We start from the raw sequence: 11,256 nt of genomic DNA on the forward strand, positions 1-11,256 counted from the left end.
TAGCACCAAATCCTGTATATATCAATACTATGATTTTTCCTATGACTACATACCTATGATAAAGCTTAGGCAAGAGATTAGGAAGAGATTAACAACAGTAACTAGCAATAAAATAGAACAATTATAACAATATACTGTGATAAAAGTTACGTGAATGTGGCCTTACTCTCTTGCAAAATATCTTATTGGACAAGTTTAACGCCTTTTGCATCTTAACTGAGCACTTATCCCGCACTGTGGTAGAAAAGTTTGCAATTTGAGGCACAACAGTAAAACCAGCACAGATTGCTTTTTCCTTCTTCACTATTTCACGGATAGAAGATTCATTCTTACCACAGATATTAGCAGCCTCGGCAATTTCATCTTTATTAAGTCAAGAAATTTCCCCTTTCCCCTTAAAAAGAGCATTTGATCGTTTCACTTTGGTATATCTGAACTGCCAGCATCACTGCTCTGGGGCTTTGGGGTCATTAGTAAGTCAAATAAGGATGACTTGGACACAAGCACCGTGAGATCGCAAAGTGGTCTGAAGCGAAGTTGGTTACTGAGTGACTAATGGACAAGTCAGCTGAACACAGGAGTGATGCACGTCCTGGGCAGGACAGAGCGGGACAACCCGAGATTTCACCACACTACTCAAGACGGCGTGCAGTTCAAAACTTATGAGTTATTTACTTCTGGGATTTTCCATTTAATATTTTTGGACCTCAGTTGACCACAGAAAGGAAACTGCTGCAAGTAAAAGCGAGGATAATGGGGGACTGTACACAACTTAATGTATAATTTTCAAAGTTACTCAGAAATACTCACTTAGAAGGCTCCTCTACTCCTGGTCTGGCCCATGGCCACTGTCCTGACTTGCCGCCGTCCTGGGTACCCAGACGCCCTCCTGGTGTTCAGTTGATTCTGACACTCCAGGACCCCTGATTCTGTAGAAACCCACTTCAAGTCTTCACCATCTTCAAAAGCTCCATGTGAAAATGACAGTGTGTCTGGAGGGGTTTGCTCCTCGGTAGATTCATGGCTGACTGCCAGAACAAAGCCCCGGGCAAATGGAAAGTACAGCGTGGAGAAAGGGGCTGGAGAAGAGGTGGGCACCCATTCACCCAGTGAAGTCTGAAGGTCCCTCTGCAGGCGTTGAGGGTACAGTGAGACCAAGACAATCTCCACAGATGCTGCCTCCCTCCCAAGTTAGCTGTGGGGGAGGAGAGCACAGGAGGGCTCCTCCTACCTGGGGACCCTGGTGGTCCCACTGGCTTGGAGTCCCTCTCAGCCACAAGCTCCATTCATCACCCCTTGTCACCCTTCTAGGTCCAGCTCTTAGAGGACCTTCCCTGGCGTGGCCTCCCAGAATCCCAGCTCTCCTCCCACCACACCCCAGAGCTGGACGTGAGCTCTCCTTCCATCCTGCATCCCTCCCCCTACCCTGTGTATCTATCCATCACATCCACCCGGAGCCCAGGGGCAGGCTCTGATCCCCTCAGGGACCTCTCAGGGTCTTGGAGATGCAAAAAAACTTTTTCTAAATGCAGGAGTGAGCGAGTGAGGTCAGTCAAGGATAGAAGGAACCAGCTATTCCACGGTCCTGACTCTGTAAAGGAAGCTGATTGGTGACAGGGTATCCAGGCAGGTGAATGCAAGTCATTTGGGTTTATCTTGTCTACCTGAGAAGCCACCTGGCAGGCAGCACCACCAAATGCAGAAGAAGGGTGGCCGGCTATAAGACCACAGGAAGAGTGAACAACTGGAGATTGTGGTCAGTGGTGGCTGGGTGACCCAGTGGGTTCAGGCAGTGTCTCTACACAACGGGTCCATGGAAGCCTGATTTGAGAGATGATCTGTAAGAACAGAGGCCACGGTTAGATTTGTTTAGAGAATGCAGCACATTCCTCCTCTTTTTACAGACCCACAGCACTAAGGCACTGAGCAGGTGTGCTGCAAAGTCGGCAGTTTAACCAAGTGCTTCCCACACTGAATTACTTTTGTTTTTGTTTGTTTTAGTAAAACCTTTTTCACATCCCAAGGAACCAGTGTGTCCACAGGACACACTCAGAAAACAAGAGAGTGTTAGTTATTTAGGTGTCTGTCTCTCAAGGAGGCAATCTGTGATGATCTGGAAAATGTTTCTTCCTTTGTAAAAGAAGAAAAAGAAAGAAAGAAAAATCTGTATTTTACAGGAATTACCACTTTAAAACAAAAGGACGAAATTCCAATGGTGGACAGTTTGGTACCAGTCAGCCATGTGGGAAGGGGGAGGAATCTGCCATAAAATCTCTTTTGCCCTCTGTTCTTGACTGTAGATGTGGCCTTTTAACAACTGACTTTTCTGGGCCCCCTGTTCCTGTTTTGTAAACAGTCACAAGGATCAAATGAGTTACTCGCTAATATATCATGACTAGCTCTTATTGTCACAAACATACAAATTTAGTGATTTCCTTTTCCACTCACATGATAAGCTTGATAGGCTTAAACTTGGTAAAAATAGACCTTTATGTGACATAATTTTGGAACAGAGAACGTTTACAAAGGGAAGATTCATCTGAGTCTGGGTTGCTGCTAGGAAGACTTCCTGGAGGAGTGGAAAGGTGAGTAGGGCATGGCCTGGGTAGGGAAGACGGTCCTAATAAATAAATAAATAAGAATGGACTGTCCCCGGAAGGGAAGGGTGTCAAGGGAACACAGGCATGGAGGAGCCGATGAGAAGAGCCTGGGCCTTGTTCACTCAGCTGCCGTTCTCAGTCAGAGAGACCGCTCCCAAGAAGACTGCTGCTGACGGGAGGCAAGCCAACCACTGGGAGCTGGCAGCTCTGCTCTGTCTGCTGAAGAAGAGAACCATCTAGAGGTCGCGGAGGTAACGAGAACTGACAGGTGGTCCTCTGAGCAGAAGGCAGCGTTTGCTTCCCCAGTGTGCAGCATTTGCTTCCGGGCAGCTCTGTGAGCTTCCCACTGCCACCCCTCCCAGAAACCCCTCCAGGGCCAGGCTGGTTGGGAATCGCATCACTGAGAGAGGCAGAAACCCAGTGGAGCTCACTCAAGCGAAACGTGGTTGGGGAGGGATTCGGGGCATCTCAGGGAAGGCAAACAAGGGCAGGGGGCAGCGAGACTTCGGGGAAGAACGGAAAAATACTGAGTGCCAGGGGCTCTGTCTGTCTGACTTCTTCTCTTTCATTGTCTAAGTCAATCTCCATCCCCGATCTCCCCCTCCCTCTCTCTCACACACGTCTCTATTCCAGTCTCTCCCTCTGTGTCTCTCTGTTTTTACCTCTGTGTTTCTGTCTCTTTGTATATATGTGTGCGTGTCTCTGTCTCTCTCTGATGTTTGTTGCAGTCTCTTTCACTCTCTAAGTGCCCCTCTTTCCCTCTCCCTCTCTCTCACTGCACAGTCTCCCACCTCTAGTTTCTCTCTGCTGGTCCTCTTCCTCTATTTGCTCCTCAGCATACGTGGTATACAAATCACCACCACAATCCCCAACCCTGGAGTCTGCTTGACCTCTTAGCCCAGCGCTGAATAGCATCCGTGACCGGCTCTCTTTCAAGCGAAAATCTGAATGACCCAACTCAGAGAGCACTGCTGGCCAGGGAGAATCCCATGATAACATCATGATGGCTTCTTTTAAGAAGAGGTCACAGAGGGCTGTTAAAAGAAGGGGTCTCAGAGGGCTGTTGTCCTTCAGTGTGGCTTTTCCAGCAGGACAGAGCTGCACTGCACAGTGGGAAGGGCACCCACTAGGAGTCATGGGATTGGGCCTCTTATGAGCACCCATGGAACAGCTGTGTGAGCTGAGGCAAGCCACTGCCCTCTCTGGGTTTCAAATATCCCATCTATAAAAGGAGCAATTGGATAAGGTGTTCTGTTAAGAACACTTCTAGCCCCCAAATTCTATGATGTTCTCTTTACAGAACAGGTCTGGAGACCAGGAAAAAGAGAGGAGAACCTGTGAAGTGACAGAAGAGTGTTAAGAAAAGAAAAACTATGTCCTAAAGTGTGTCCAGGGTGGGCTTTGGGAATGGCAGGGTAGGGCGTGGGTGCAGGCGGTCGGGGCCAGTGCTAATGGCTGTCATTCCCGGTGTGGAGAGGTGGGCCAATAGCTCCTCTTCACCTGCCGAGGCTGATGTAGGTGCAGATTCCAGGCCTCTCCCCACTGGTCTGATGCAGTGCATCACCCTACGTGACTATGGTACAGGAGGTCTCAAAACCACCCTTTCAAATCACTGAGTGGGACTTCTTGGGCTTCCTAGAAAAGGTAGTGATTCCCCCACCATTGGGAGTATGCAAGCAAGGCGAGGCTGCTCTAGATGACCTCAACTCTAGATGCTAGACCTCTAGATCTAGACTTCAACTCTAGATGCTCTAGATGACCAACAAGGCTGCTCCAGAGGACCGTCTTGCCTCCTGTTTCCCCAACATTCTGAAGTGCAAACAGAATCAAGACTGTACTGGGAACTCAAGACTCAGGTGGGGGAAAAAAACACTTTCCTTTCTTTCTGAGGCTGCTTATCTAGGTCTCACTCATCCAAGCGAGAGCCCATGGATCTTTTTAAAAAACATTTATTAATTTGGCTGCACCAGGTCTTAGTTGCAGCATGATCTTAGATCTTCGTTGCAGCCTGAAAGATTTTCAGTTGCAGCCTGTGGAATCTTTAGCTGTGGCATGTGGGATCTAGTTTGCTGACCAGGGATTAAACCTGAACCCCACCCCTCACCCCACCCTGCATTGAGAGCATGGAGTCTTAGCCTCAGGACCACCAGGGAGGTCCCAAGGCCATGGATCTTATGTCCAGACTAGGGGCAGGAAGAGAGTTGGCTAAACTGATCCTCCTCTGCCTCTCCCATTATAGCTCCTGAGCTTTCAAAGCCTAGAATCCTGGTCAGTGGGAGTAACTCTAAAATACTCTCTTAGACTAGGACTCACTCATCTTTCAGAAATAAGCAGAATCTGGGTGGAAGGAGGGAGTTCAACTATAGACTCTGTCAAGAAGCCTGAGATCCTGAAGCCAGGGCATTAGAAGAATGGCTTATCCCCCGTCTCTAAGGAGGGCCCCATAGCCTGTGGACTAACTGGGCTCCAGTTAGCACCTGCCATCCTACGTGGCTTGGGGAGGACTTAAATAGATGTAGTAACTTGAAGCTCTTTATTAAAGGGCTCAAGAACTCACAGAGCACCTTCATGCCAACTAATCTGTTTAATCTTCTCAGGAATCTGGTATAGGGGTTGCTTGTGTGTTGGAAGGGGAAGCTGAGGTTCAGAGAGGCTGGAAGTGGTGCAGATCTGAAGGAGACACAGGTCTCTGCCTCCCTCTCTCTTCCGTGCCCCCTACTCCTCCAGGAAAGCCCTGGCATGGAGAGGTAGATGGACACACCCAGTCAGAGCAGAAGCTGGGGCCAGGAGAGAGTGGATCCCATGGAAGCAAGTGGATGGAGCAGCGTGCTTATTAAGTAGATAGCCCTGTCTCAGGAGGACAAGGAGAAGTGACCAGCTGGGATGGAATCCTTGGAGAAAGGGGTAGGAGTCAGCTAGGCAGACAGGAGGCCTGAGGGTTTGGGTGTCAGGGGACCTATGTGTGATGTGTAGCCTGGAGCAAGTCCCTACTTCTCCCCAGACCTCCATGTCCCCACCTGTTCTTTGGTGTGGCTGGACTCCATGGTCTTCACTGTCCATCCTTCTCTGGCACTGGGGATCTTCCCTCTCTGAGTCACCACCCAGCCACTAGCAGCACATGGCCAGTGTGACTCAGAGGCCACAGAAATTCCCTGGGCTTTCAGGTCACCTCTGGTTCTGCCGCCAGGCATCCCTAATCCCCAAAGCGACCAGAAGTTTCCTAGATGTCTCAGTATTACCTGATATCGGGAGTGCATGGACACACTGCAAAAGGCTGCAGTGATCTGGATTGGCCAGGAGATGGAGCCAAATGCCCTGAAAACCTAAGTTTGACCTTGGGAGTTTTTGTTTCTAGCAGTACAGGCGCAGAAACTGAACCATAAGCACTGTAAGAGACGTACTCAAGGCATTCCACCTGCTCACTGGCAGAACCGGAAGCCAAGCCCCTCTTTCCTGCCCTTGGAGCTGTCTACCCTCCCTTCCTCTCTGCTTATGCCACGGGATTCTGGTTCAGTCGTGTTCATCCCAAGATGCCCTGATCTAGTTGTTCATTTGTGTTAGGTTTACGGGACTGGGGAGGCCCTGAGGGAGAGACAGCGAACCTTTAAGTGGATGGGGTCTGGCTTTCATGTTTTGTGTGGGTAGGCAATATGGCCATACACACTCATATGTGAAGCCCACCCACTCCTTCACTGTGTTAACTTTGGGCAAGTCTCTGATGCTCCTTAAACCTGTTTTTCTCATCTATAATTTAGAATGATGATACTATAGACCTATTGTGTTGTGATGTTAAGTAATTGAGAACCACTCTAGGCACCCTGCCTGTGACATAGTTGGGGCAGTAAGGACCAGGAAAGTGGACACTGCAACAAAGAGACATAGATTTTAGTCCAAATTCTGACACTAGCTTCTTGAAGTCTCTGACCTTAACTATAAATGGCTGCTGTCAGATTCCTTCTAGAGAGCCTGGTAAAGGTACAAGGAAGAACCCCCACCCTCAGCATCAAAGGCTACAAGGGGAGGATGGAGGAGGAAGAAGTAAGCAGAGAAAAAGGATGGGGTGGCATCACAATTTTCCTACTGTAAGTCTTCTCCAAGAGCTGCCCAAGGCAAAAGGCAGCTGCACCTATTAATCTGCTTCTTCACAAGCTTCAGAGAGAAGTTGGTTAGGAAGGAAAATTTCTAGAGGAAAGGGAGAATGTTATTTGGGGATGCTGCTGCTTGGACATAGGACTCAGGCCAATGACTCTTTGAGGAAGCTAGGACCGTGCCCCTGCCCAGCTGAGGTGAGGCTGGAGAGGAATCAGGAGCAGATTCCTTGGTCTGATACGAGGAATCACAAGGACTAAATCAGACCAGTCCTTGGTCTGGGAACAAGGACAGCATCCTGTAAATCAACATGCCCTATGAAGCCCACAGTGCTGCTTCCCCAGCCTCTCAACCCTACTCAGTAATTTGTATGTGGTTTTTGAATCCTCTTATACAGCCATTTGACATTGAGGGGTCCATACACAAAGTGCTGAAGTCACTTCACAGTTGGCCAACAACTTCCTTTCTGGGTCCTCTTATCCCTGAGCAGAGCCAGCCTCCCCCACTCCAGGATATCTGTCGGCCAGAAGCTTAAAGCTAGACAGCACAGTCACCCCAGGGAGAGTGTCCACATGAGCTGTGGGCCTGGCAAGTCTCATTTCCTGAGTTCTGACACAGAAAAGGGTACAGGGGCCTCTCCACCTTCTCAAGCTTCTGCTGCTGCTTCTCATAGGACATACTCTTCAGCTTCCCCTTCTCTTTCTCATGCTCCTTCTCTTTCATCATCTTTGCCAAACTCTGGAGCGGGTGGTGGAGAGAAAGCATGCACAGATGAGAGATTGGCTTGACAGTGTGACCTGAACTCATCAGGGTCTGTTCCTCCCATGCCCACCTCTCCTTTGCCCCTTCCTCCTCTCACGTGCTCAGTTTTTGCAACTTTCTCAGAGCACTTTCATATCGAGTATTACATCTGAGCCCTACTGCCATTTTCAGAAGTGGGTAGGATAGGGATTATGGACCCATTTCACAGAGATGTAAACTGAGATCCAGAGAAGAAACGTGGCATCTGTAAAAGCAAGAAAGGACATTGGTGCCATGGGGGAACTAGAATCTAGGATTTCTCCCACACAGTCCAGGGTCCTTCCCCAACTAAGTAGACCATGATGGTCTACCAGCTCCCCCATGAACATTGACTGGTGGCCCTAGTTAAGCACCTCCCCAGGTGGGATCTGGAGTCTCTGCCTGTGCAGGAAACTTTGAGGTCAGCCTTTGGGCTCCTGCGGGCTGTGGGAAGGGATGCTGGGTACCTGGTATATGTAATGACGAGTGAGTGTCCATGGGTGATTGTGCACGTAGCATGCCCGAGCTCGGCCATTCACACTTCAACAACCCATGTGTGCATGGCTCCCAGTGGCCATTTCCGCTCACAGCTGGCATGGCCTCTCACTCCAGTATTGTTCGTCTTGGGCTCCAGACTTCCTGATAAACATTTGTTGCCATTGTTTAGCCGCTCAGTCATGTCTGATTCTTTTGTGACCCCATGGACTGTATCCCGCCAGGCTCCTCCATCCATGGGATTCTCCAAGCAAGAATACTGGAGTGGGTTGCCATTTCCTTCTCCAGGGGATCTTCCTGACCCAGGGATTGAAACTGCATCTCCTGCACTGGCAGGCTAATTCTTCACCACTGAGCCACCAGTGAAGCCCGTGATAAACATATTATTTTCTAAATCCTAATCAGACCTCAGAAACCCTGGAAAGAGCCTGCTGAGCTGGCTGCTTCTCCGACCACCCCACAGAAGGTCATGCCCAGGATACAGAGAAAAAAATCCCAGGTTTGGAGTAATTCATACTTTAGGACAAAAATCTATCTTGAGTGAAATTTCTTGCTTCTCCACACACCAACCTGAGGACAAATAGATGGACAGCAACTGGCATCTTCCTGGCACATTCCAGCTTACAGGGGGTGTTTATGGATATTGTCTATGATGGGCAGCCATATGAGGTCAGCATTGCTAGCCCCACTTGACAGATGAGGAAACAGAGGCCCAGGGAGGTGAGAGGAATTTCCCAAGAACCCATGGAATCAGTGCTCACACACAGTTCTCTTTGCCTAAAACCTCCGATATCTCTCAACAAAGGAAGGAGCTGGGTCAGGTAGAGAGCCAGGCTGGGGTGCAGAATAAGGACCATTTGCCCCTCTTTGTTTTCCTATTCTCTGCCTCCCTGAGCCAGGCCTCCAACAGCCCGGAAGCCTGGAGGACCCCCCTTTTCATATGAAGCCCCAAAAGGAGGTTGCCTCCAGCCCCAAGTGCACATTCTCCAGGGACGACTGCCAGGAAAGGCTACCCCTCCAGTCCTCATGACTCATCCCTGCCCGGTGCCCATGAGACTGCTCTACTTCTCAGCCTTGGTCTCGGGATTCTCTGAGAACACTGACACCTCCCTTCCCTCCACCTCCACCAGACAACTTGCTAGAGCAGCAAAGACCAGGCCAGGTCAGACAGCACTGGGCTCTAAATATGGGATTTCAGACTGCAGAGGCCTGGAAATGATGGTTGTGTGGATGTGAAAACTGAGGCCCAAGTGGGGAGGGACTGCTGAGAATCTGTTGGGAGCTTAGAGGCAGAGCTGGGCTGGAACCCAGGTACAAGAACCCACCACCAGCATGCCTGGCCAGGCACTGGCCCTGCCTCCCACCATCCTGTGATCACGGGAACTGATTTTCACAGCCTCTCGTGAGCTGCCCAAGGACTTCTCTCCCTCCGCAGGGAGTCTGCCCTCTGGTTTGAGAACACCTCCGCCTGGGTTTGGCAAGAAGCATCTACCCTGGTGAGAAGACGAATGAGTTTCTCAAAGCCACAGCCAGTTCAGAGACCAAGGGGCTCCTTTCCAATGCACCTTTGACTCACAAACTCTCACGGGTACATACTTCTCACGTCCCCCTGCCCACGGAAGCCTGGAGGAAATGGACTTTCTCTGCACAGCCCTAGTGGATAGAATTGGGGCCAGTAGGTGGAGTTTATACAAAGGCAGACTCCAGCTCCACATAAAACAGAACTTTGCATAATCAGGACTGTTCCCAAATGGAATAGGCTGTCTCCTGAGATGGTGAGCTCCCCAACACTAGAGGCAACCAACCTGCTAGGGAGTCATACTAACACAATAGAGTTCCTCAAGTGTAACCCACCTGTATCAGAATGAACTATCTGGGGTTATTCTTAAAGGGGCAAAGTCCTGGGACCCACTCAACATTCACTGAATCAGGCTGCATGTGGGCTAGGATTACCTTTCTAACAAGCTCCGAGGTACTTCTGCTGTAGGATTCTGGTTCACAAATGAATGTTTGAGAATTCCTGCTCCAGAAGAATACCAGATGGAATCTACACCCTTTTACCTCTGAAATTCTATGATTCTACCCTCTGAAATGCGTCCCTCCCCTGCTTATTTATGTTGTACAGGACCATCCTAAAGACAGATTATTAAGTTACAAAGTCACAGCTCCATGATGGGAAATGGCTGGCAGGGGAAGTATGTGGGGGCAGACCGACCACAAAGGCAGCTGTTAATTCTCTGCCCCCCAACCCAGTGCTGACCTGAAGTGATAGCCTAATATGGCAGATCCTTGACTATCTAAGACTCCATGGTCCCACACAATTTTATCACAACACCATGGTATCTAAGGCCCAAATTCACTAGTCATAGCAGAAGCCAAGAGAACAGAGGAAATATCCACTTACCAATCTGGAGCTCGAGGGCAAACTGATCTCTTTGCTGCGCTGGCAGATACTTCCCTGGGCTTCTCTATTTTGCATGCTTTCTACGCTTCCTTTTTTTTCAGCCCTGAGGTGAACTAACTCATTGTTCATAGCCCATAAGGCATCACAGTCAGACCATGACAGATGTTTCCAGCCAAAGCCTGGGGCTCAGTTCCACCCCTTTGGTCTCCCTGTCAGTGGCAAGCACACCCTCCATAAATTGGGGCTGCATTTTATGCCAGCCTTCACACTGCTCTCCCCTCTGACCCAGGAAACAATCACTTATGTGTTCAAAGATGCGTATAAAATGGTAACAACTAATAGCATTATCAAAATAATAGACCTAAAAGAATAACCTTCGCTAACACACATACAGTACTTAGTTGTTTGATTTCCTAAACGCTTTTCCTATAATAATTTATTTAATCAGCACAATCACCCAGGTTATTGTGATTATCCCCAGGTTAGAACTTGTATATTCCCTTCCAGAAACTGAAAAATAATTTGAAACAACCTGAGTGTCTGACAATAAGGGATTTGCCAAATAAACTAAGGAACTTCTCTAAAATAGAATATTATGAAGCTATTATATGTGAGGTTAAAAAAGTTTAATAAGCCACAAGTATGCTCATATATTTGGTAATATAAAAAGCACAGGAAATAAAACTACATATCACTGAATTTGGGGTGAATGTGCATATGAAATAAAAGCATACTGTGGTTAGGTCCTTGGCAGGGAAGGCTTCCTGGAGGAGGCTGGCATGGAGCTGGGGTTTGTTCGGAAAGCTGGTAGGGGGCTGGGGGCTGTGCTCCTGAGGGGAGAGTCCTGATGCGAGAAGCATGAGCTGTTGCCACTCACAATCTCAGGAA

The 11,256-nt window shown here is 48.9% G+C and overlaps 1 long non-coding RNA gene across 2 annotated transcripts; it reads right to left on the reverse strand.

Moving 5' to 3' along the window:
* Positions 1–647: 647 nt before the first annotated feature.
* LOC121819661 (uncharacterized) lies at positions 648–10,531 on the reverse strand. Of its 2 annotated transcripts, XR_006060001.2 has the most exons (4): positions 10,369–10,531; positions 7,937–8,108; positions 7,332–7,427; positions 648–1,838 (listed from the first exon to the last, which is right to left on the reverse strand). It is a non-coding gene; the product is annotated as an uncharacterized LOC121819661 (long non-coding RNA). The 2 variants fall into 2 exon arrangements; XR_006060000.2 differs by lacking the exon at positions 648–1,838 and having other exon boundaries at positions 2,473–7,427.
* Positions 10,532–11,256: the final 725 nt, after the last annotated feature.

The sequence above is a fragment of the Ovis aries genome, chromosome 5 (genome assembly GCF_016772045.2).
Source record: "Ovis aries strain OAR_USU_Benz2616 breed Rambouillet chromosome 5, ARS-UI_Ramb_v3.0, whole genome shotgun sequence".
Classification (NCBI taxonomy): Eukaryota; Metazoa; Chordata; class Mammalia; order Artiodactyla; family Bovidae; genus Ovis; species Ovis aries.